Source organism: Ailuropoda melanoleuca, chromosome 5, assembly GCF_002007445.2.
Source record: "Ailuropoda melanoleuca isolate Jingjing chromosome 5, ASM200744v2, whole genome shotgun sequence".
In the NCBI taxonomy this organism is placed as follows: Eukaryota; Metazoa; Chordata; class Mammalia; order Carnivora; family Ursidae; genus Ailuropoda; species Ailuropoda melanoleuca.
Genome location: NC_048222.1, coordinates 34,081,253 through 34,108,635, shown reverse-complemented (window position 1 = coordinate 34,108,635; position 27,383 = coordinate 34,081,253). Strand labels below are relative to the sequence as shown.

Genomic DNA, 27,383 nt, shown 5'->3' with positions numbered 1-27,383 from the left:
TTACATCGGAATCTGGGGATGTACTGTATGGTGATTAACACAATATAATAAAATAAAATAAAAAAAATAAATAAATAAAAAATAAAAATAAAAATAAAAATCTTAAAAAAAAAAAAAATACACGTGAAACAAATAATCAAATAAAAAAATGGGCAGAAGATATGAACTGACACTTTTCCAATGAAGGCATACAAATGGCTAACAGACACATGAAAAAATGTTCAAAATCATTAGGTAATGCAAGTTCTATCAAGATCTCAACTGGTTATTTGTAGAAATGACGAGCTCATCCTCAAATTCATATGGGAATTAAGGAACCCAGAATAGCCAAAATGTTCTTGAGAAAGAAAAGCAAAGTTGGAGGACTCACCACTTCCCAACTTGAAAACTTATTACAAAGACAGAATGATATTGGTATAAAGATAGACATATAAACCAATGGAATAGAATTCACAGTCCAGAAATAAACTCATATATTTAGGGTCAGTTGATTTTTCAGCAAGGATGCCCAGGACATTCAATGGGGTGAAATAGTAGTCTTTTCAACAAATTGCACTGGGAGAGGTGGATATCCACATTCAAAAGAATGAAATTGAACCCCTATCTCACACCATATGCAAAACTTAGATCAAAATGGATCAAAGAGCTAAAATTCCAAAATGCTTACAAAAAAACAATAACATAGGGATAAATCTCTGTGACCTTAGATTTGGCAATGGCTTCTGGATACAACATCAAAAGTGTAAGCAACAAAAGAGAAAATAAATGCATCAGACTTCACCAGCATTCAAAGCTTTGTGTTTCAAAGGATATCAAGAAAGTGAAAGACAATGTACAAAGTAGGAGAAAATATTTGCAAATGATATATCTTAGAAGGGTCTGGTATCCAGAATATATAAAGAATACTGGAGAGGATTATGCTAAGTAAAATAAGTCAAGCAAAGAAAGGCAATTATCATGGTATCACTCATATGTGGAACATAAGGAATAGCACGGAGGACCATAGGGGAAGGGAGGAAAAACTGAATGGGAAGAAATCAGAGAGGGAGACAAACCATGAGAGGCTCTGGACTCTGGGAAACAAACTGAGGATTACAGAAGGGAGGGGGTGGGGGGACGGGATAACCGGGTGATGGGTATTAAGGAGGGCACGTGTTGTGATGAGCACTGAGTATTATACGCAACTAATGAATTGTTGAACACTACACCAAAAACTAATGATGTACTATATGCTGGCTAATTGAGCATAATAATAATAAAAATAATACATTTTTAAAAAGGAAAAAATATGTTAAAAAATAAAATCATATTTGTTATGTTTTAAAGCTAGTGACCTAATTTTAGGCAGAGAGCAATCAACTCATTTCAAGTGAACTTTCTTCAGTTTCAACTATGTTGTGAAAACTTGAAAAATTATCAGAAATCTCTGTCTTGTGGTGATGTGTAATTTAAGTAAGGCATTTCACATTTTGTTTGACTTTATATATATCATGAAAAAATACTTTTCAAATGTTGACTTAAAGTATCTACTTGCCAATTTTTGAAATCCTACTAACCTAAACATAATAGAAACAAAAAACAGATGCCCTCTTAGTCATAAACTTACACAAAAAAATAATAATAAATAAAATTTTTTAAAAAAGAATACTTTAACTCAACAATAAAAACTCAAATAACCCAATTAAGAACTGGACAATGGATTTGAATAAACATTTCTCCAAAGAACATATGTAAATGACCAATAGATAGATGAAAACATACTCAACATCATTAGTGGTCAGGGAAAACAAAGCAAAACTACAGTGACATACCACATCACACCCCTTACAACAGCTTTTCTCCAAAACGTCAAGTGTTGGAGAGGATGTAGAGGAATTGGACCTCTGGTAAGCTGCGGGTGGGAATGCAAAATGGAACAGTCACTTGAAAACAGTCTGGCAGTTCCTCAAAAAGTTAAACATAGAGTGACCACATGACCCAGAAATTCCATTCCCAGGTATATACCCAAAGGAATTGAAAACATGTGTTCACACAAAAACTTATGCACAATTGTTCATAGCACTGTTCTCCACAATAGCTGAAGGTGGAAACAACCCAAATGTCCATCAGTTGATGAATATATAAACAAATTCTGCTCTACCCATAGAATGGAATATTTTCAGTTTCAAAACGGCATGAATCACGGATACATGTTACAACATGGAAGAGCCTTTCACATCAATGAAAGATGCCAGTCACAAAAGACCACATATGATTCTATTTATATGACATGGCCCAAATAGGCAAATCTATAGAGACAGAAAGCAGATTAGTGGTCACCTAGGTCCAGAGGGTTTGGGAGGACTGGGAGGTAATAACTAAAGTGTACAGTGTTTCTTTGTGGCATGGTGGACATGTTCTAAAATTAATGTGGCAATAGTTGCACAATTGTGAATACACCAAAACCCATTGGATTATACATTTTAAGTGGGTAAATTCTATGCTATGTGAATTACATCTCAGTAAAGCTGTTTTATGCCATATGCAACTAATGATTAACTGAGCTCTATATCTGAAACTAACAATGTATTATATGTTCGTTAATTGAATTTAAGTTTTAAAAAAAATTTTTAAAAATCTGTTTTAAACAAACACGCAAACAAAAAGAAAATGGCAGAAGTAGGGAGAAGTATCAAGAGTATCAGGAGAAGCAGCTCCCTGAGGAGAAAGGCCGGGGATCCCAACTGGCTGCTAGCTTTGAGTCAGCAGGATTGTGTGATGGCTGCCAGCAAAGCCAGTGTGATCCTGGGCAGATGGAGAGAGGCCGTGTCCAAAACACAACAGTAGTGACAATCTCAGTGGTTAGATTGCCTTGTTTGGATTGCCTCTGACATGGCAAATTCATTCTGGACACACCATTTTTTTTTAATTCCAGTACAGTTAACAAACACTATTATATTAGTTTCACTACAGTATAGTGATTCAACACTTCCATACCTGGTGCTCATCACGACAGGTTTACTCCTTAATCCCTATCACCTATTTCACCCATCCCCCACCTACCTCTCCTTTGGTAACCATCATTTTGTTCTCAATAAGTAAGAGTCTGTTTCTTGGCTTGGATGGCCCATTCTTGAAGGTTGTTAATGAACATGCTTAGAAGAGAGTGCTCATGGGGTAAGTGGTGAACCTGCCTTCCCAGCTCTTACAGTGTGGAAGGCAGAAGGACTAAATAAAGCAATGATAAGAATGGATGGTGATAATTACAGGGGAAGAAAGTCTAAAGAGAGTAGTTAATATGGAAAAGAAAAACCAAGGAGAAATATGCTGTCCTCAAATATCAAATGGAAAGGGTAAGACTTATCCTATGTCAATTCAGCTCAAAAAATGTGGAGCACCTACCACGTAGAAGGCAGCCTTCCATAAAGTATAGTCCTGGGAAAAATCCGTAAACAGTTGGGCTCTCTGATGAGAAAGCTTGAGAGATGCTAAATAGTCTACCCTCCCCTTTAAAGAGTCATAGTGTGCATTAGTTTACTCAAGGTCCCTCGGGGAAATCTCCCTGTGCAACTGTTTTGCTAAATCCATCATTTTTCAGGCTTGTTTGGTCACTGCACTGCCCCACCCCTTTTATATGTATAGAACCATTAGCATACAGAGATTCACTTCTCCTTGCAGCATATTGCCGCGAGTGCTGATATAAGGCACCGAGTGGCCACTGAAGAAAGAGATACAAAGAACAGAGATGGTGGTCACTTTGCCTGCCCTCAGGAAGCTAAGTTAGGGCTGGGGGCATAGGGTGCTGCTCAGCACCCAGTGAGCCCATTCCTTCCCTGTTTGTCCCAAGCACTTTCTCTTCCCCTCGACCTAGGGACTGTTGCTCTGTGTTGCTGCTGAGAATTGCTAATTCATATGTGTCTTCCCCATTCCAGCTTCACTTAAGTATAGAGACGTGGAGAACAGAGCCCAGACTCAGTCTTGCAGTTATCACTTCACTAGCGCCTTGAAAGAACTAGAACTCTGTGGAAACTGTTTTAATTATGGTAATTTGTCCATTTTGTGGCTGCTTGAGAATGCAGCTATCTCATCTGCTGAAAATGTTGTTGGTGACTAGTTAGTTGGAAGTGCCCACCAACATGGGGTGTAGGAGCTGAGGATACACATTTTTTCCACCTTTATTTCCTTTCCCTAAATAAATTTGGCAGTTCAGAGGCCTCTGGTGTCCCCAGCTCCACTTCCCCTGAGGAATTCCCCTGATGCAAAAAGTATGTTTGGAAGCTGGTGAAAGGTGATCCTGGCAACTGCCCTGCCTGTTTAGAAAGTTTTTGTGGGTTCATCATGTTCATTAGTTTTTCTTATTCTTATTCTTATTTTTTTTTTGTCTACAAAGTCATTAGAGGCATTTCTTACAGATTTGAACTATTTGCTATTGGGTGACTCACCATTTATTGATCTTGATTTTTTTTCCTACAAAAAGGACAAGGATTGAGAACAAGAAAATATCACCGTAGTTTTTCTCACCATGAATAAAATACCCCCTTATTCTACATCTGACTATTAGACTTTCTTTCAAAAATTCAGAAGCATATGGGGCACTTAGGTGGCTCAGCCATTAAACATCTGCCTTTGGCTCAGGGCGTGATCCCAAGGTCCTGGGATCGAGCCCCGCATCAGGCTCCCTGCTCAGCGGGAAGCCTGCTTCTCCCTCTCACACTCCCCTTGCTTGTGTTCCCTCTCTCACTGTCTCTCTCTGCCAAATAAATAAATAAGATCTTTAAAAAAAAATCAGAGATAATGCTAAGCGAAATAAGTCAAGCAGAGAAAGACTATTATCATATGGTTTCACTCATTTATGGAACATAGGACGATCAGTAGGAGAAGAAAGGGAAGAAGAAAGGGGGGGGTAAACAGAAGGGGGAATGAACCATGAGAGACTCTGGACTCTGGGAAACAAACTGAGGGCTTCAGAGGGGAGGGGGTGGGGGACTGGGATAGGCTGGTGATGGGTAGTAAGGAGGGCACGTATTGCATGGTGCACTGGGTGTTATATGCAAGTAACGAATCATGGAACTTTACATCAAAAACTAGGGATGTACTGTATGGTGACTAACATAATATAATAAAAATACATTATTAAAAAAATCAAAAGCATAAAAGCAGTGATTTGATATCTAATTTAACATATGCTTTTGTTTAAATGATACAGTTCTCCATACTTCTTTTACAAAAATACTATTTCGAGTGTCTGCCCCTTCTCTAGTACTCCAAAAATGCCTATGATTATTTAACCTTTAAAAAAACACACAGTATTTTCTTATTTGGTGTTGAGTATTAATTTGTTAGTTTGTCACTCATTTCACTATAAACCCTTTATTTTAGAAACTTCTTAAGGAAGAGGCTGTATCTACTTCTTAATATATAAACATCCAAGTGATAAAACTGAGCAATGTTCCGAGAACTTAGTCAATTGAATGAATGTGCAGTCTTATACTAAAAGTAATATTAAATTCTCTTGAGTGCCTAATAATATACCAGGTACTACCCAGAGTCACTCACCAGATATCACTCTTACCTTCTTTTGTTTTATTATTATTGTTATGTTAGTCACCATACAGTACTTCATTAGTTTTTGATGTAGTGTAAGCTATGTATCAAGTCAATAATAAAATTAGGACAAGAAAGAAAGTGGTAAGGATGGGAAAATCCACATTCCACCTTAAAATCCTAAAGGATTAAAAGGGTAGTGGGTTCTTTAGTGAGATTTTCCTAAGAATATCAAGAAAGTTCTTACTGTTCGTAGAAACAGAGAATATTCCTCATGTAGGGAGTTGTGCAATAAGTGGTTTGGTGCCAGGGGTGGAGAAAGTTTTGATGAAAGATGCCAAGACCTCACCAAGCTGTGTGCAGAAAGATCAAAAGAAGGTTCTGCAAGCCAGGAGGAGCTCCAAGTTGAGCTTCATCTTGCTGAGAGGCAGTGATGGGTTTTGGGAAAGGCCAGGCAGGGAATAGGCCAAAGCACTGGTAAGAAGGATTGCTGTAAAACTTCGAATTAAGTGGAGTTTGTACAACTTGAAGGTGGCCATTTGAGAAAGAAAAATACTCTATTTGGAAAATAACCAATTTATTTAGGTTTTGATTATCTATGGTAAGGTGATACACAAACTATCCGCCTTAAATAATTCCAAATCACAGGCAATACCATGTCAGAGGCAAGTTTTAACATCCCCACCCATCAGACTTTTTCTAGAACTATTAAATGGGGATTCAGTAGATTGGCTTGAATGCCTCTCTACTACGTGATTCTGTTTAACATCATCTAATGAATATCAAAGGGAAACAGAAAAGGAAAGAATTGAACACATGCCTTACAAATAGCAAGTTCTCAGAAAAGTTTGTTGAATGCAGGAATGGAAGGACAGGAGAAATTTCTAGTCTGGGCTCTGTCATTAACTACGTGACCTTTGGCAGGTCACTTAACCACATTATGGTAAATCATCACTGACCAATAAAACCTCAATGTCCTCATCTGTAAAATGAAGGGGTTGAACTATTGGATCTCTCATGTCCCTTCCAGTTCTAAAATTCCAGAATATGTAAGAATTATCTTGCTTAGTTTCTGAGTCATCCAGGACTGAACTAAGAATTCTGCAGCTAGAAGAACTATATCTCCCTAGGTTCTGCAAAAGGAGAAGGAAAGGCACAAGGCTTTCATCACCATTTAATTGTCATGAAGCATTTAATACATGGCTAATAAATGTAAGATCCTGAGCTACATGCTAGGTGAATGAAGCTTCATTCCTGCTCCAAGGGAGCTTATTTTCGGTTATGAAGTGGCCACAGTTAATAGTTTATATGTCAAGGAGAAAAGGAAATATGGACATTAAATATGACAGTTTCTGTACTTTGAGCTATAATTTTTCCTATAAAAATCAAGAGCCTGAAGCAAGCATTAGGCTCAAGGTCTAGGGTCTAAATCTGGTGGCTTCCTTGAATACTTCTCTGGGAGTGCCATACTTACACAACTGAAGACCAGTAGAGACAAGTTACCTGCCCTCATCACATGTAATATAAAATGGATATGCTGAGCTTAGTGCCAAACCTAGATAAATGCAGGAGATACTCACTTTTAAAAGAAGGGGGAGGGGGTCCTGTCCCCTTTATAAAGTTTATCCAGGCACATAGTTTCAGGTTCCTCATTAGAACCTAATTTGACTTCCTGGGAGTTGGGTTCCATGGCTTTTGGCTCTGCCCTTAGTTCCAGTCTCTGAGTCAACCGTTTTTTCCCCCAAAGAAGTGGCCTGAATTTGCAATTGAGCAACTTTTTTTTTTTTTTTTTTGCAATTGAGCAACATAGCTTACTTCTCACCTGCAAAAGTTTGGGGATCCAAAGATTTCTTTATATTTCATACTATCTGTCTACTTCAGCCCAAACTAATACAATTTCCTTTAAAACTTTATGGCCTGCCTGCATATCAATTTATAATCCACTCTGTTAGACAAAACCCACACCCATGAATCTCTTCAAAATGAGTCCTTTTCTTATTTCACTTAGCATTATCTCCTCCAGTCCTGTCCATGTTGCAGCAAATGTTGAGAAATCATTCTTTTTGATGGCTGAGTAATATTCCATTGTATTATATGGACCACAGCTGCTTAATCCAGTCATCTGTTGAAGGGCATCTCGGCTCCTTCCACAATTTAGCTATTGTGGACAATGCTGCTATGAACATTGGGGTGCATAAGGCCCTTCTCTTCACTACGTCTGTATCTTTGGGGTAAATACCCAGTAGTGCAATGGCTGGATCATAGGGTAGCTCAATTTTTAACTTTCTAAGGGACCTCCACACTGTTTTCCAAAGTGGCTGTACCAACTTGCATTCCCACCAACAATGTAGGAGGGATCCCCTTTCTCCACATCCTCTCCAACATTTGTTGTTTCTTGCCTTGAAATAAGTCAAGCAGAGAAAGACGATTATCATATGGTTTCACTCATTTATGGAACATAAGAAGTAGAAAGACTGGTAGGAGAAGAAAGGGAAGAAGAAAGGGGGGGTAAACAGAAGGGGAAATGAACCATGAGAGACTATGGACTCTGGGAAACAAACTGAGGGCTTCAGAGGGGAGGGGTTGGGGGAATGGGATAGGCTGGTGATAGGTATTAAGGAGGGCACGTATTGCATGGTGCACTGGGTGTTTTACGCAAGTAATGAATCATGGAACTTGGGGCGCCTGGGTGGCTCAGTCGTTAAGCGTCTGCCTTCGGCTCAGGGCATGATCCTGGAGTTCTGGGATCGAGCCCCACATCAGGCTCCTCCGCTGGAAGCCCGCCTCTCCCTCTCCCACTCCCCCTGCTTGTGTTCCCTCTCTCACTGGCTGTCTCTCTCTCTGTCAAATGAATAAATAAAATCTTTAAAAAAATGAATCATGGAACTTTACGTCAAAAACTAGGGATGTACTGTATGGTGCCTAACATAATATAATAAAAAAATTATAAAAAAAAAAAGAAGATGAGTCCTTCTCTACTTTGGGCTCCCTATGAGGCTGCTATGAGATGATACACTAAAAACATTAGAAGCCCTGTTACTTAACTATAAGGATCTGTGAGACATGCCCTTAAAATCCTTAGGAGAACTTTTGTCTGCCTGAGAGGGTCAAAGAGATACTGCTCTAGATCTTTATGAGGTCTTTTTTTTTTTTTAAGATTTATTTATTTATTTGGGAGAGAGTGTGTGTGTGTGAGAGGGGAGGTATGAGGTGTGGGTAGTGACAGGAGAAGCAGACTCCCCACTGAATGCAGAGCCCAACTGGGGGCTCCATCTCATCACCCTAAGATCATGACCTGAGCCAAAACCAAGAGTGAGGTGCTAAACGACTAAGCCACCCAGACACCCTAATCTTTATGAGGTCTTAACAAAGGATCTTCCTATCCCTCTCTGGATGCCATCTTTTCCAGGAAGCATTCCTTAAGAACCTTTTGCTGGCTGAAAAGATTCTTCTGGACCTTGTTCTTTATTTCATTTTTCTACTCTTCCATTTTAATATAGGCAGCCAGGGGTGCCTGGGTTGCTCAGTCAGTTAAGCGTTCAACTCAGGTCATGATCCCAGGGTCCTGGAATCCAGCCCTCTGTCAGACTCCCCGGCTTTTCTCTCTCCCTCTGCCCCTCCCCCTGTTTGTTCATGTGTGCTCTCTCTCTGTCTCTCTCATAAATAAATAAAAATCTTTTTTAAAAAATATACGCAGCTAGAAGAAACCAGGCAGCACTCTTATCACTCTTCCCTGGAAATCTCCCTGGCTAAGTCATTGAATTCATTAGGTACAATCTCTACTTACCACATTATGCTGGTGACAGTTTTGTGAAACTTTCCACACTATGTGAGTCTCTTTTCCTCCAGCTCAAGTAATCTCTCTCACTTTTCAGGAAGCCCTCTTCAATAGCCTCCTCAAGGCTTCTGCTATCACTCTCTTTAAAACTCTTTAGGCTTTCGCTAACAGACTTTTCAAGTCCCATCTGGCTTTCTACTGCTGTCTAGACCCAAAGCCAATGCCACGTGTTACAGGTTTTTGTTTACCGCAATGCCTCCACTTCAGGTAGCAATGCTACCAGAATCTACTGGTTAGCTATTGCTGGCTTTTGCTGCCACTCCAAGCTTAGTGGCTTAAACCAACAATAATTTTATTATCTCTCATGGTTCCTCTGAATCAGGACTTTGGTAAGGGCTTGACTAGGTAGTTCCGGTTTAGGGGTTCTCACGTGGTTGCAGTCAGATGGTAGCTAGAGCTGGAACAATGGGGGAAAAGGATGCTGGAGAAGTTGGGAGCTGTCTAAGCCTCTCTTCACATTGTCTCAGGACCTCTCCATGTGGTCTCCAGATGTGCTTTCTCACAACATGGCTGCCCCCAGCATATAAGCAGCCAGATTGCTTGTTTAGCAACTTGAGTCTTCATGAGTGAGAATTCCAACTAACAGGTCAGAAGCTGAATTACCTTGTATGATCTAGACCCAGGAGCCATCTAGAATTACCTCTGCTCATCCTGTTGGTTATAAATGAGTCATAAGTCCATTCAGATTCAAAAACAAGGAAATTAGACTCTACCTCTTAATGATGAAGGGACAAAATTCCACATGGGATGGAAGATAGCATTGTGGCCATCTTTGGAAAATACAATTCACCACACCTAGGGTGCAGACTGCAGTGAGGATTAGGGATGGTAAATGCAAAGTGCCTAGCACACAGCCAGGTAGCTGTTAAAGAAATTATTGTTATTATTACTCATGTCAAGCACACAGCCAGGTAGCTGTTAAATAAATTATTGTTATTATTATTCATGTCATTATTACTGTTACTATTCAGTATGGTTTTTTCCTGAGTGTTGTCAGAATCTTCTCAGATAAAGTATTGTTTTAACTTCCTTTCTCCCTCCTCTTTGTAACTTTCATCATTGCCTTTAATTGCTAGTAGAACACTTTTATATATAATTTTAAATCTCATAAAATCACAGAATATTAGGGCTAAGGTACCTTATTTATCCTCTCAAGCAACGATTTTATGTTAGAGATCACAAACCCAAAACTTTGCACAGCTAAGACACTTGCTGCACACACAAAGTCAGGCAAGTTATCGGTCACAGACACCAGACCTAGGAGAACGCGACACCATGCTTCCTGTCTATCCGGCATTTCTCATCTGAAACAAGAACCGATGGCCCAACAATCACATCCGCTTCTCCTGTTTTATTAATATCTTTGGAAAGATACTTCAGGCCAAATTTGCCCTTTGAGCATGCACATTTAACTTCCATTTAATTTAGTAAGAACTGTTACATACATATCCAAGAGTGAAATTTGGCCAGAGGATAAAAAGAACAAAACTGTCACGGGTCACCTATACCACCAGTAGTTCATTTCTGAATTTATTTTCCGCCTTCTGCTTTCTGCGTTGTTCCCTGGACCCTGTGCCCTGCTCTAAAGAAGACCTTCATTTTTCCTTTGGAAATGACTGATAACGATATAAAGTCGTAGTGCCTCTAGGTTTGTATTAAGTAGTTTTGTAAGGTTTGGTTTGCTCATTTGTAAGACCTTTATCCTTCCTTCCCCTTCTCAGATGACTCTTCCTGGCAGCTTTTTCTTGGTTATATTAAGCCAGCCACTGGGGGAAATGCTCCATCATGGAACAGTGTGGCCACTTGAAGGCACTGAAATACTACTGCCCTTGTGATGGTTATCATCCCTCTCTGTTGTTCACTTTTCCTGTTGGAGATATTTGCTCAGGTGCTAGTATCGTTCATTTTCTATCCTGGCAACAAGTAAGAAATAATTGAAGGTTATTTTTAATGATAACAGTAATTACATAGGTCCATGCAGACCTTGGTTCCAGCTGAGATTTCTCTCAAGTCCATTGCTATGACTACCCCTGATTTTTAAACTATCGGATGTATTCAGTGAACAGCAGTTCATGTGATTTTGAACAAAAACAATTTGGAAAATTGTTAATAGCCATCCTTAGGGGAAAAAGAAAACTAAGCCTCAAAAACAAACCGAAAAAAAAAAAAAATCCTGCAAAATAAATCCAAATAATTAAAGGTCAAGAACTTCAGATTTCAGATATTGGCCTGGCACTTAAAATTGATGTCAGGGAACAAGGTAAGACTATCAGAGTCAGACATCAGATGGCTGCAATCAAGATGTTAGAGTTTATGAAATTAATGGGGACTGATTCATGTAAACATAGAGCTATAAATCAAAATGTCAACTGTTAAGAATTCACAATTGTTTATGAAGACAGAATTCTAGTGTTTGGTTAGGGAATAGCCAGTTGGAACAATCTCTCACTAGTAGGACTATGTACATGGCTGAACAGGTATTTGCTTATTCAACAGTTATTTACAAAATGCCAAGCAGTGCCAAGCACTATGTTCAGTTTTAGGGAGTCATAGGTAAGTAAGATATTAATATAAGATATAGGGACGGGATGTAGTCCCTAAGCTCTTGGAGTCTACCACTTAGTAAATAGCAAGGGTAGTAGTCAGCTTAAGAGACACAGGAAGGGGGCGCCTGGGTGGCTTAGTCGTTAAGCGTCTGCCTTTGGCTCAGGGCGTGATCCCAGAGTCCTGGGATCGAGCCCCACATCAGGCTCCTTTGCTGGGAGCCTGCTTCTTCCTCTCCCACTCCCCCTGCCTGTGTTCCCTCTCTCACTGCCTGTCTCTCCGTCAAATAAATAAATAAAATCTTAAAAAAGAGAGAGAGAGAGAGAGACAGGAAGGAGACCTAACCCAGCCCCAGAGAGTCAGGGGGGCTTCCAGGAGAAAGGGCATTTCTGTTGAGTCCCGAAGTGTGAATAGCAGTTGTTCATTGGGCTGGTGGGGCAGGGTGAAAGGAGAAAAGTGAGATAAGTTGTTTTTTTTTTTTTCTGTTACTGTTTTTGTTTTTGTTTTTTTATTTTCTTTCTTTTACCATTCTTGTGTTGGGGCATTCTTTCTAAAAACGTGTCGTACCCTTGTTCAGGCTAGACATCAGTGGCTTGCCCCTTTGTTATGGTCCAGCATACCTGAGAGGCCAACACACTGCTTTCATGACAGTTGCTCTCTGCATGCTGATGATCAATGGGCTGGATGAGATCAGAATCTCCCACTGAGAGGTGGGAGTGTGGTGGTGCCTTTCCAAGTTCTTCCTTGAGAATCCCAAAACTATAGGTTGTATTAATCCATTGCTTACTGTGTGCCAAGCCCTGTTCTGAGTGCCAGAGATTCGAGTCTGGTTAATATACAAGGTTCCAACCTTCAGGGGACTCATATTCAACTAAGGGTGACAGTTAGTGAGCAAGTAAACAAAGATGTCATTGGTGCTCTGAAGAAAATCAAGCACAGTAAGAGCCCTGAGAGTTGAGGAAGGTACGGGCAGTGGTTTTAGATAAAGTATCAGGGATGATCTCTTTGATCAGGAGACCTGTGAGCATTTTCACATTTCATTATACCTTAAGTTTCCAGAGCTTTCTTTTCATCCTTAATTTCTTGGGACGTCCTATCTATGAAGTAACTCTGCAGGTGGTTAATCTCACCCATTCTGTGGAGACTGTATTAATGTCACTGCTATAAAATGACCCAGTGCCCCAGCCCTGGGGGCACCACAGCAGGTCCCTTTCTACTATCTATACTTCCTGGTAGTGTGACAGTGGACAAGTTGTTTAACATCACAAAGGTTTCATTTCCTCATCTGCAAAATGGAGGAAACTTCAGGCCAAGGGTAAAACCCTGCAGGTGAGGGGTGACAGTGAATTGCTGGGAAGAGGGAAGCTAATAAAGGGCGTGATCGGAGTGGAGAGAAGAGGCCAGAGAAAGGGGCCCAGGGGATATGTGGTGGGAACTTGGTAAGAGGGGCTTCCCTGGGGGAGGCAGACACCAGACTGAGGAGGGATGGAAATGATGGCAGTTACAATGGCAGGCTTACCACCTGAGCCGCTTGACTGCCCTGTGGCCTGGTCTGTGAATGAGGGAATGGTGTCACCTTTATATAAAAAGGCCCAGTCCATAGCATAGGGGATGTTGCTTAAGGCATGGAACAATCCCACCAAGGTTCACAGTCTAGATGTCTCTCAGTAATTGCTTAACTCCAGTAATACTGCCAGGTTTGCCCGCATCTGCAACTCCTAAAATTTATCACTTCCATCAATCCATCAACCATAGACTTTTTGTTGCCTGGAAAATAAAGTTCAAGGTCTTCCACATGTCACTGGCCTGTCTGCACTTCCAGCTTCTGCCACTCCATCTCCCACCATTTTCTTTCCAGTGGTTCTTGTCCATACTGCTCCTTGCTCTTTCCCAGACCTCAGACCTTCCTGTTCCTCCCAGCAGACAGATGGCCCCTGGCCCTGCATTCCCACAGAACTTTGGTTTCTGTTGCTTTTATGGTCCTTTATCACACTGTGTCTTCCATTTTCACTGCAGGGGGGAATGGGCGTGTTCATCATAGTAAGCCTCCTCAACTTCTTGTCTTACACCAGGTACCAGCTGCTCAATAAATAATTGTGGATCTAATTAAATAATTATTATGCATCTGCTGTAGAGCAGACCCTGTAAACAAAATGAATAAGTTGAAGGTGTGGTCCCTACAACATAGTAGAGAGATAAAGTAGAAATGCACAGGTGCACCTGTAGAGTGGAGTATAATGAGCACAAAATAAATGTTAGCAGCAGGAGGTCCTTTTGAGTCCCTCTTGAAAGCGTCCCCATTGCTCCACGCCCTCATCTTCATCATCATTTGTCACACTGTCCTGAAATTGCCTGTTGACATGCGTGTGGGCCTCCACCACACAGTGAATTGAAGAGCATGGAGTATGACTGATTCATGTTTTTATCCTGGTTCCTGGCCCTCGGTCAGAATTCAATAAATGTTTTTGGAATGGACAGAGCAGCTAGTCTCTAAGAAATGTCACTTTTAAATACCTTGTCTTCCATCAGAGCCTGTCTCATTTCATTTATTGATCCTGAAATGCTTGTAGGCTTTTTTCCTTTTTCTTTTTCTCTTAGGGATAATATCCTGGATCTTACAGCACCAGTGCTCGAGTTTTTCCTCTGAGTCCTGGATAAAGGCTTGGAAGAGCAGTGAAACATTTAAGTGCCCGTGCCCTTAATATTGGGGTCAAACCTTAGATCTCTTTCAGATGCTTGAAATGCACGAGTTTAAAACCTGCTCTATGTCAGTGGATTTCCAATTGGTATCATGAGTGAAAGACTGCCTTTTAAAATGCTAGCAGAGAAAACTTGGCATGTTGGCCAAAGGTACACCCCAGTGTGATAACTCATAATGTGATGTGGCAGGTGGGAAATCTTAAAAAAGTCACTGTTTCCTCGTAAACTCAACTGCAGAAATCAGATGTGGAATGGGGTGGGGGTTGTACGTGGCAGAGCTGGAGGAAGGGGCTTCAGGAAAACAGCAGTTTTGGAGGGAAAGGATCTCGGTGCACACAAGAAAGGCTTTGTGGGCACCATCAACTCTAGATTATTCACTCAGTTGGTAGAATAGCCAAATATCTTCCTACTTCCTTCTCCTTCAGACTGCCTGTATTTTTCCTCTTTGGTTCCATCTAGTTTCTCCCCACAAAGGGGAGTCAGAGAGAAAGGAGAAAAATATCTCAAATCTGTTGACTATTTTATGAAACACTGATAATTTCTTTGTAGAGTGACAGAGGGAAGGAATGGAAGAATAAAACTGTTAACTAAAATCAAAGTTTTGGGTAATTTGTTACTTGGTTATCCTTACTTTTCCATTTATCGAAAGGAAAAAGGAAGGAAGAGAGGGATGGAGGGAGGGAGAAAAGAGGGGGAGAAAGGAAGGAGGGAGAGAGAGTAGGAGGGAAGAAAGAAAGGACTAAAGCAAAACAACAAAAAGAAAACCTTACAAGGTAATGGAGAAGCTAATACAGAGAAAGAAGGGACCTGGGTTCTGTTTCTAGCTTGATAAGAAGTTGAGCAAGCCACTTCCCTTCTCTAGGGCTCAGTTTCCCTGTCTGTAATATAGATAGGATCAAAGAATAACAAATCCATAGAAAAAGCAGCCTCCCACTCTGAGCCCATGGCTGACATCTCTGGTGAATTATGGTACTGTCTCCCAGCGAGCCAGACTGGGCTTCAAAATCCTTCTCAGCAGACTCCAAGGAGCCACTATCAGTTGTTGGGAGGCAGTCAGCACTCAGAATGAAACCTATTGGCCATTCCTAACACTAGCTCTAAAATTCTGTCACTCAGACTGAGTTCATTGTCAGTGAGATCATGGTCCCCACCCCGCGGGAGTTGACAAATATCAGTATAAGTTGAAGTTCTCAAGGCGTCATCTACCTGGAGGTGTGGATGATGTCACACCAACAGAACTAATTCAGATCTTTTTTGCTTTTGCCATTACCCACTTCCATCCAGAATCCTCTCACCACCCAGGAGTTTCTGATAGCCCCTGGGGTATCTTACTTCGCTCAACAACTGCTATTTCTTGTGATTCCATAGTGGTCCCCTCCCGGCCATCCAAGGCTTGAGAAGTCACTTGTTCTGCCCTTGCCAGGGTTACCCTGCTCAGGCTCTCACTTCTAGCGCTCCACAAAGCTGTAAAACTCAAAAAAAAAAAAAAAAAAACAGTCAGAGCTGCCTTACCTTCTCTCCACTTCTCACTGTCCCAGAACCACACTGACATAAATACATGGCTCGCTCATGGACTCGGAATTGTATGTTGTGGTTCCTGGCATTCCCAATGAAGTGGACCCTTCAGTTCTGACCTGCTGTTTCTCACTCCGTAGTGCTCAGACATGGGCTCAAAGGGACTGGGAACAAACACTGTACCCTCTTCTCTCTTACCTCAAACGCCCTCCTTCCTTTTCCCTCATCTTTTGGTAGTGGTATGGGGACTGACAAGCAAACAAGCTCTTCATGGGACCACCCTCCCATGTTCAGCAGATACAACCAGTAATATCTGGATTTCAGTTTGGTCTCAAGGTAGCGTGCCTGTTATGCAAGTGACAATTAACAGACACCTGGAGAATTTGGCCCGGGGTCTCTAAGCTGCCATCTGAAGCAGCAAGCGGGTTTGGGTTGGGGTCAAGCCAGTCCTTACAGCTGTGACACGGACAGCCTCTTCTTGATAGGACCCAGAAACCTGGAAATGTGTGTGGTTGACGTTGCTGCCTGCCAAGGGTCCCGGTGTGTGTGTGTGTGTGTGTGTGTGTGTGTGTGTAGGTCCTGTGTAGGTCCCATTGACTTTAAGGACTTAACAATCTCACCATGGAATCAGAGTTAAGCATGAAATACTAATGGTAAACATCATGGAGGTCACATAAGGAATAGATCAATATGGGTTCAAAGCAGTCTTTTGGGAAGGGAGGAGGCTTGGAAGACACTGGGACTGAGGATAGACAGAGGGCAGGGTGGAAGGCACTTCAGACAGAAGTAGCCCAAGCAAAGGCACAGGAATGGAAACATTGAAGAACAATGGCAAACTCAGCCTGATGGGAGCACAAGGTTCTGGTTGTTGGGGGTCTTAACAGTGCATGTTAGGTTGCATCATTTGGGTGGGTGGGTTTGTGGAGAGCCCTAAAAGTCAAACAGAGATGTCTGAATTTGATGCAGAGACCATAAGGAAACATTTCTGGCGATCTGTCTAAAGGGTTCTTGGGAAGATTAATCTGGCAAGGGTTTATAATAGAAATTGGAGAGGGAGAAACTATCTGAGATATTAGCTAAAAAGGCTCTTAGGTGATTCATCCCTCAAGGAGTTTAAAGTTTAATTAGAAAATAAGGCAACAGTGTGTATTGTACATATTCTTAGAACATGTGTGTGTGTTCCCTAAAAAATTTTAAAAAACATACTTGTTTTATTTTTTGAAGAGGTAATACATACACGTGGATCTGAAATCCAAACAATATAAAGAGGTGTACAGTGAAGGGGTTTGTTACCACCTTTGTTCCAATTGGTCTCATTCCCACCTGGCATGTCCCCACCCCCTGCCCCAGAGCACCACCACTCCAAACCACTTTCATGGCTTCCTTATGTATGCTTCCAGAGTTTCTTTATGCAAATTCAGGCAAATATTCATGTATGTTCTCATCTTTCTTCTTTTTTACCCAAAAGATAATAAGCTATATACTCCTCTTTGAATTTTGCTTTTCTTGCTTAAAAATGATCTTGAAGATTTTTCCACATCATTCTTCTTGTCAGAGGCATAGTATTACATTATATGGAGAAAGAGACCTGTATTGATGGATGTGTTTTCTAACATTCTTTTGATATTGTATATGGTGCTGCAAAAAATAGCTTGCCCTTGCACCATTTTGTATGTGTGTGTATACCCACAGAATAAATTTCCATAAATAGACTCATTACATCAAAGTCTACATATATTTATAATTTTAATAGAGATTTGCAAGTTGCCCTCTTCAGGGAGTTATACTAATTTGCATTCTCACCAGTGATATCTGGGATTGCCTGCTCTCCCAACAGCCTTGCCAACACAGTGGGTTATCACTTTGGGGAATTTTCTTTGGTGAAGTCTTCATGCAGCTCCAATTTGCTTTTCTCTTATTATGAGTGAAGATGAGCATCTTTTCATATGTTTATGGGCCCAGTGGATTTCCTTCTAGGAGGCTGACTTCATCATTTCTGTACACCCCTATAGAGCCTCCCCAAAGGCCTCGCTACAGAACAGGTTTTCAGTCAGGATTTGTAAACCCAAGAAATGTTTGCATGAATGAGTACATAAGTCATTGAATACATGGTCATGCTGTTGGAGCTATATCAATTAGATATGATTCATCCCTCCAGCAGCATAAGGTAAGCTTACAGGGCAGATATAAAAGTAACATGTATGTATGTTCAGAGATTACATGCCATATTCTAAGAGTGAATAATTACTTGCCTTAGGCTGAAAAGTGAAGAAACTGAACATGAAATACCTTGTTCATCCCCAGAAAGGGAAGAATAAATCCCATAGCTCTTTTCCATAGTTTCTTTTAAAGTTTCATTTAAAGAGTGTTTTGGAGCTGGTATGATTAAGTGGTTTCCATAGAAGTAGTAGCAAATCAGAAGGACAAAATAAGGCCCCACCACGTGAGTTCCTCAGGCTCCTACAACCTTCATTTCTCTTCAGAATCCACCCAGAACTCAGATCTTGTGACAGAGTAAACTGTCATTAGGTATAGTTTGAAGCCTGAGTTTCTTTATTTCTTTGTTGTTTATCTGTGTTCTCACGTCAAAATACTGTGAGCCACTGCAAAGCATATTTGATTGTTTGTTTGCTAGTTTTATGAACTGTATGGAATTCCATTCTCCAGCAGCACATTTGCCAACTGTTAGCTTTATGCTATCACCAGTCAAAGAGAAGCACTGCTAGACAGTTGGAGGGTAAGAGCAACTGTCAGCAAGAACAGAGCAGAACTTCCATGGTATACTCTTACCTGAAGTGACTTATCTAATAGCTGTGCTTGAACTGAACCATGGTCCCTAAATGAAAGCCTACCCCAAAAGAAGCATGAAGCCCTACTTACGAGGGTCCCCCTTCCTCCTTAGACAGTGAGAGCTTCCTCCATAGTCACAGCCCAGAATATAAGATCACATCAAGCCAGGGGATTGGTCATCTGTGACAGCCACCTAAAGAGCAGGGAGGCAGAAAGGGGGCAGGAAAAGAATAAAGAGAAGGTAAGTCTAAAATTCAGGTTAGAATCCTGATTCCAGACCCTCTATAATTAAAATTAACTAACGAATATTGTCAGAGATCTAGGAAAATAATGTGGGTGGGGACTCAGTATTTTAAATGGATCTATTGATGGAGATTAGCTGTTTAAAATAAGGATACTTGGAAAATTAAGATACTTGCAACCTTCCCATTATTGGTTCTTTTCCCTTCTGTTGTCACTTTTGGGGTGTGTGTGTCTTAAAATGGCAGGTCAAAAAGAAACAAAAAGATGAAAAAATATTCCATGCTCATGGATCAGAAAAATTAACATAGTTAAAATGTCCATGCTACCCAGAGCAATCTACACTTTCAGTGCTATCCCGATCAAAATACCAATGACATTTTTCAAAGAACTGGAACAAATAGTCCTTAAATTTGTGTGGAACCAGAAAAGGCCCCGAATCGCCAAGGAATTGTGGAAAAGGAAAAACAAAGCTGGGGGCATCACAATGCCAGATTTCAAGTTGTGCTACAAAGCTGTGATCACAAAGACAGCATGGTACTGGCACAAAAACAGATGCATAGACCAATGGAACAGAATAGAGAACCCAGAAATGGACCCTTGGCTCTTTGGGCAACTAATCTTTGATAAAGCAGGAAAAAATATCCAGTGGAAAAAAGAGAGTGTCTTCAATAAAGAGTGCTGGGAAATTGGCCAGCTACATGCAAAAGAATGAAACTTGACCACTCTCTCACACCATACACGAAGATAAACTCCAAATGGATGAAAGACCTCAATGTGAGACAGGAATCCATCAAAATCCTGGAGGAGAGTACAGGCAGTAACCTCTACGACACCGGCCACAGCAACCTTTTTCATGACACATCTCCAAAGGCAAGAGAAACAAAAGATAAAATGAACTCGTGGGGCTTCATCAAGATAAAAAGCTTCTGCACAGCCAAGGAAACAGTCAAAAAAACTAAGAGGCAGCCCACGGAATGGGAGAAGATATTTGCAAATGACACTACAGATAAAAGACTGGTATCCAAGATGTACAAAGAACTTCTCAAACTCAATACACAAGAAACAAATAAACAAATCAAAAAATGGGCAGAAGATATGAACAGACGCTTTTCCAATGAAGACATACAAATGGCTAACAGACTCATGAAAAAATGTTCAAAATCATTAGCCATCAGGGAAATTCAAATCAAAACCACACTGAGATACCACCTTATGCCAGTTAGAATGACAAAATTTGACAAGGCAGGAAACAACAAATGTTGGAGAGGATGTGGAGAAAGGGGATCCCTCCTACATTGTTGGTGGGAATGTAAGCTGGTGCAGCCACTTTGGAAAACATTGTGGAGGTCCCTTAAAAAGTTAAAAATTGAGCTACCCTATGATCCAGCCATTGCACTACTGGGTATTTACCCCAAAGATACAGACGTAGTGAAGGGAAGGGCCATATGCACCCCAATATTCATAGCAGCATTGTCCACAATAGCTAAATCATGGAAGGAGCCAAGATGCCCTGGATTAGGAAGATGTGGTCCATATATACAATGGAATATTACTCAGCCATCAGAAAGAACGATTTCTCAACATTTGCTGCAACATGGACAGGACTAGAGGAGATAATTCTAAGCGAAATAAGTCCAGCAGAGAAAGACAATTATCATATGGTTTCACTCATTTACAGAACATAAGAAGTAGAAAGATCAGTAGGAGAAGAAAGGGAAGAAGAAAGGGGGAGTAAACAGAAGGGGGAATGAACCATGAGAGACTATGGACTCTGGGAAACAAACTGAGGGCTTCAGAGGGGAGGGGGCTGGGGGAATGGGATAGGCTGGTGATGGGTATTAAGGAGGGCACATATTGCATGTTGCACTGGGTGTTATATGCAAGTAATGAATCATGGAACTTTACATCAAGAACTAGGGATGTATTGGGGCGCCTGGGTGGCACAGCGGTTAAGCGTCTGCCTTCGGCTCAGGGCGTGATCCCGGCGTTATGGGATCAAGCCCCACATCAGGCTCCTCTGCTATTAGCCTGCTTCTTCCTCTCCCACTCCCCCTGCTTGTGTTCCCTCTCTCGCTGGCTGTCTGTGTCAAATAAATAAATAAAATCTTTAAAAAAAAAAAAAAGAACTAGGGATGTACTGTATGGTGACTAATATAATAAAAAATTATTAAAAAACAACAACAACAACAATAATGGCAAGAGTGGGCATCCTTGTCGGAGGGAATACTTCTTAACTCATCCTACGAATCAGAATTACCCTAATAACAAAAACAGCTTCATCTGTTTCTTGCATTACAAGAAAACTACAGAACAATATCTCTGATTAACATAGATGCAAAAATCCTCAGTACTTGTCTATTTTTTCTTTTGTTGCCTGTGCTTTTGGTGTCATATCCATAAAATCATTGCCAAGACCAAGGTCATGAAGATTTTTCCTCTTTTCTTCCAAGAGTTTTATAGTTTCAGATCTTGTGCTTAATCTTTAATACATTTTGAATTAATATTTATTAATAATATTTATTAATAATAATAATTATCCAGTTTCTTTCTTTTGCATGTTGTTATTCGATGTTCCCAACACCATTTAGCAAAGACACTGTTTAGCAAAGACACTGTTCGTTCTTTCCCCATTGTATGTTCTTGATGCCCAAAGATCAGTTTTCTGTATATGCATGGGTTTATTTCTGATCTATTTTGTTCCTTCGGTCTATATCTTTGTTTTTATGCCAGTTCCATACTGTTTTTATTATTATATTTTTGTAATATATTTTTAAATCAGAAAGTGTAATGCCTCCAGCTGTGTTCCTCTTTGTCAGGTTTGCTTTGGCTATTCTGAGTCTTTTGTGGTTCCATAGGAATTTTAGGATTTTTTTCTTTCTGTAAAAAGTGCCATTGTTTTTTATAGGGATAGCAATGAATCTATAGATTGCCTTGGGTAACATGGACATCTTAACAATATTAAGACTTCCAATCCATGAACAAAGGATGTCTTTCCATTTGTTTCTGGTTGGTTTTTTTTCCCCCATTTTCTTTTAACAATGCAATGTAGTTTTTGGTGTAAAAATATTTCAACTCCTTGGTGAAATTCATTTCTATTTTTTTTAATGCTATGGAAACTAAGGTTGTTTTCTTAGTTTCCTTTTTAGTAGGTTTGTTATTAGTTGCTATAGTTTTATTTTCTACCCTACAATACTAGATTTTTTTGTGGAGTCTTTAAGGTTTTCTACTTGATATGACCTGCAAACAGGGAAAATTTGACTTCTTTTTTTTCTGATTTGGATTTTATTTATTTGTCTTTATTGCCTAATTGCTCTGGCTAGGATTTCTAGTCTATGTTGAATTCCTGATCTTAGAGGAAAGGATTTCAGTTTTTCACCATTAAATATGATGTTAACTGTGGGCTTGCCATATATGACATTTAGTATGCTGAGGTACATTCTTTTTTTATATAATAATTTTTTATTCTGTTATGTTAGTCACCATACAGTACATCCCTAGTTTTTGATGTAATGTTCTGTGATTCATTATTTGCGTATAACACCCAGTGCACCATGCAATATGTGCCCTCCTTAATACCCATCACCGGCCAGGTACATTCCTTTAATACAGTCTCTTAAGCATTTTTACCATAAAAGGATGATGAATTTTGTTAAATGCTTCTTCTCTATTGAAGTAATCATATGATTTTTATCCTTTATTGTGTTGATGTGGTGTATCACATTTATTTGCACATTTTGAACTGTCCTTGCATCCCACAAATAAATATTACTTGTTCATGATATATGGTCATTTTAATGTGCTATTGAATTTGATTTGCTAGAATTTTGTTCAGGATTTTTGCATCTGTGTTCACCACAAATATTGGCCTGTAATTTTCTTTTCTTGTACTGTCTTTGACTGACTTTCATATCAGAGTACTGCTGGCCTCAGAAAATGAGTTTGGAAGTGTTCCCTTTTATTAAACATCTACCCAGTAAACAAAACATCAACTGAATGGAAAAGCAACCAGTGGAATGGGAAAAAAATATTTGCAAACTATGTATTTGATTGGGGGGAGGGGTTAATTTCCACAATATATAAGGAGCTTCTGCAACTCAATAGCAATAAGTAAAAACCTGATTTTAAAGTGGGCAGAGGACTTGGATAGGCATTTCTCTAAGGAAGACATACAAATGGCCAACAAGTATATAAAAATGTGCTCAATATCACTAATCATCATAGGAACACAAATCTAAACCACAATGAGATATCACCTCACATCTGTTAAAATGGGTATTATCAGGAAAACAACAAAAGTTGACAGATGTTAGCAAGGATGTGAAAAATTGGAACCCTTGTGCACTGTTGGCAGGAATGTGAAATGGTGCAGCCACTATGGAAAACAGTATGGATGTTTCTCAAAAAAATTAAAAATAGAGTTATCGTATCATTCATCAATGTCACTCCTGAGTATAATCCAAAAGAATTTAAATGAGCATCTCAGAGATATTTTAGCATCATAATAACCAAGATATGGAAAGAAATCAAATGTCTATTAACAGAAAATGAATAAAGAAAATGTGGCATACACACACACACACACACTGGAATATTATTCAGCCTATAAACGAAAGAAATCCTAGTTTCAAGAATATGGATAGACTTGGAAGACATTATAATAAGTGAAATAAATCAATCACAGAAGGACAAACACTCCATAATTTTATTCATGTGAAGTATTAAAATAGCCAAACTCAGAGACTAGAAGCAGAGACTAGAATGGTGGTTTCCAGGGCTTGTGGGGAGGGAGAAATAGGGAATTGTTGTTCAATGGGTTTAAGTTACATTTATATAAGATGAATAATTTCTAGAGATCTACTATACAACATGGTGTCTATAGCTGACAGCATAATGTTGTACACTTAAAAGCATTAGAGAGTAGATTTCATGCTAAGTGTTCTTCCCACATACACACACACAAAAGCAAAAGGACATAAGAAATCTTTCGAAAATGATGGGTATGTTTATTACCTCAATTGTTGTAATGGTATCACAGGTGTGTGCATATGTCCAAACTCATCAAAATACATACATTAATATGTGCAGTATTTTGTATAGTAAGTATACCTTAAAAAGCTGAAATTTTTTTCAAAAATATTGTCAGCAAAATATTAGCAAATTGAATCCAACAATGTGTAAAGTGAATAATACCCCACAACCAACTGAGATTGTTTCCGAGTATGCAAGAGAGGTTCAACATTCAAAAACCAACTAAAGTAATCCATCAACAGGCCCCCCCAAAATTATATGACCATATCAACAGATGCAGGAAAAACATTTTACAAAATCCAACACCCATTCATGATAAAAACTCTCAGCAAACAAGGAATAGAGAGAAACTACGTCAACTTAATAAAGAATACCTGGAAGAAAAAAAACCGCTTTAGCTAACATCATATTTAATGGTGAGAAACTGAATGCTTTCCCATTAAGATCAGGTACAAGGCAAGGATATCACTTCTCACCACTGCTTTTCAACATTGTACAGCAAGTCCTAGCTAATGCAATAAGATAAGAAATTAAAACGTATGCAAATTGGGAAAGAAGACATAAAACTCTCTTTGTTTACAGGTGAAATGATTGTCTACTTAGAAAATTTTAAAAGTATCAACAAAATTACTCTTAAAACTAATAATATATTGTAGCAATGTTGCAGGATACAAAATTAACATACAAAAGTTCATCACTTTCCTATATATCAGCATTGAACAAGTGGAATTTGACATTAAAAGCACAATACCACTTACATTAGCATCCAAACAAAAGAGAAATACTTAGTTATATATCTAATAAAATATGCACAAGGTATATATGAAGAAAACTATAAAATTCTAATGAAAGAAAACAATGAACTAAATAAATGGAGAGATAGTCTATGTTCATTGATAGGAATACTCAATATTGTCCAGTTGTCAGTTATTCCAGACTTGATCTATAGATTCAATGCAATCCCAATCAAAATCCCAAAATTGTATTTTGTGGATATGGATAAACTAATTCTGAAGTTTATATGGAGAGGTAAAAGACCCAAAATAGCCAACATAATATTGAAGGAGAACAAAGTTGGAAGACTGACACTATCCAAAATCAAGACAACTGGACATACACATGTGAAAAAGTGAATCTAGACACGAACCATCACCTTTCGTTTGAAATAACTCAAGATGGATCACAGTTTTTAATGTAAAACAAACTGTGGAAGGAGCCAGGATGCCCTTCAGGAGATGAATGGATAAAGAAGATGTGGTACATATATACAATGGAATATTACTCAGCCATCAGAAAGGATGAATACCCCACATTTGCATTGACATGGATGGAACTGGAGGGGATTATACTAAGTGAAATAAGTCACAGAGAAAGACAATTATCATATAGTTTCATTCATATGTGGAACATAAGCATTAGCACAGAGGACCATAGGGGAAGGGAGGGAAAACTGAAGGGGAAGAAATCAGAGAGGGAGATGAACCATGAGAGACTATGGACCCCGGGAAACAATCTGAGGGTTTCAGAGGGGAGAGGGTGGGGGGATGGGGTAACAGGGTGATGGGTATTAAGGAGGACATGTGTTGTGATGAGCACTGGGTGGTATATACAATTAATGAATCATTGAACACTGTATCAAAAACTAATGATGTACTATACAGTAGCTAACTGAACATAATAAAAAACAAACAAAAACAACTATAAACTCCTAGAAGGTAACATGGAGGAAATCTGGATGACTAGATTTTGGTGATGATTTTTAGATACAACATCAAAGGAATAGTCTATGAAAGAATTAATAAACTGAACTTTTAAAATTAAAAACTTCTGCTTTCAGAAAGACACTGTCAAAAGAATTTTTAAAAGCCACAAACTGGTGGGGCACCTGGGTGGCTCAGTCAGTTAAGCTGCCAACTCTTGATATTAGCTCAGGTCATGATCTCAGGGTCATGGGATTGAGCCCAGCTTCTGGCTCCATGCTCAGCATGGGGTCTGCTTAAGATTCTCTCTTTCCCTCTCCAGCTGCCCCTCCCCCTTCTTGCACTCACTCTCTCTCTCTAAAGTAAATAAATAAAATATTTTTTTAAAAAGCCACAAACTGGGAGAAAATATTTGTAAAAAACCCATTTGATATAGGACTGTTAGCCAAAATACACAAAGAACACTTAAAACTTAACAATAAGAAAACAAAAAACCCAATTTAAAAAATGAACCAAAGACTTTAATAGACACCTCAACAAAGAAGATATACAAATGGCAAATGAGCATATGAAAGATGCCCCACATTGTATGTCATCAGGGAATGCAAATTAAGACAATGAAATGTCACTATATACCTATTGGAATAACCAAAATCCAGAACACTGACAACACTAAATGCTGGGGATGATGTGGAGCAACAGGAACTCTTATTCATTGCTGGTGAGAATGCAAAATAGTACAGCCACTTTGGAAGACAGTTCAGCAGTTTCTTACAAAACTAAATATTGTCTTATCATACAACCCAACAATTGTGCTCCTTGGTATTTACCCAAAAGAGTTGAAAACTTATGTCCACACAAAAACTTATGCATGGATGTTTATAGCAGCTATATTTATGATTTGCCAAAACTTGGAAGCAACCAAGATGTCCTTCAGTAGGTGAATGGATAAGTAAACTGTGGCACATCCATACAGTGGAATATTATGTAGTGCTAAAATGAAATGAACTATCAAGCAATGAAAATACATGGAGAGACCTTAAATGCATATTACTAAGTGAAAGAAGCCAATCTGAAAAGATTCCATGCTGTATAATTCTAACTATATGATATTCTGGAAAAGGCAAAAGTTTGGAGACAGTAAAAGATCAGTGGTTACCAGAGGCTGGGTGGAAAGAGGTATAAATAAGGAGAACACAGATGATTTGGGGGATAATGAAACTACTATATGTATGATAATATAATGGTATATACATGCCATTATACATTTGTCCAAACCCGTAGAATGTATAACACCAGGAGCAAACCCCAAGGTAAACTAATGGATTTGGGGTAATCATGATGTCCATATAGGTTCATCAGTTATAACAAATGTACTATCTGGTGGGGGATGTTGATAATACGGGAGACTGTGCATGTGTGGGGGCAGGGGTATTTGAAAAATATCTATACTATACCTTCTGTTCAGTTTTGCTGTGGAACTAAAAATGCTCTAAAAAAAC

The 27,383-nt window shown here is 39.4% G+C and overlaps 1 protein-coding gene across 12 annotated transcripts in view; it reads left to right on the top strand.

Moving 5' to 3' along the window:
• Positions 1-27,383, top strand: part of KIF6 (kinesin family member 6) — a 465,947-nt gene that overhangs the window by 275,942 nt on the left and 162,622 nt on the right. Inside the window, exon 1 of one of the 12 annotated variants that reach the window (XM_034660668.1) lies at positions 10,459-11,009. The exons of the other annotated variants lie outside the window; for them this stretch is intronic. The gene's annotated coding sequence lies outside the window, so the exon portion shown is untranslated. Of the gene's footprint in view, positions 1-10,458; positions 11,010-27,383 lie in introns of those variants that run through there. 12 annotated transcript variants of the gene reach the window in all.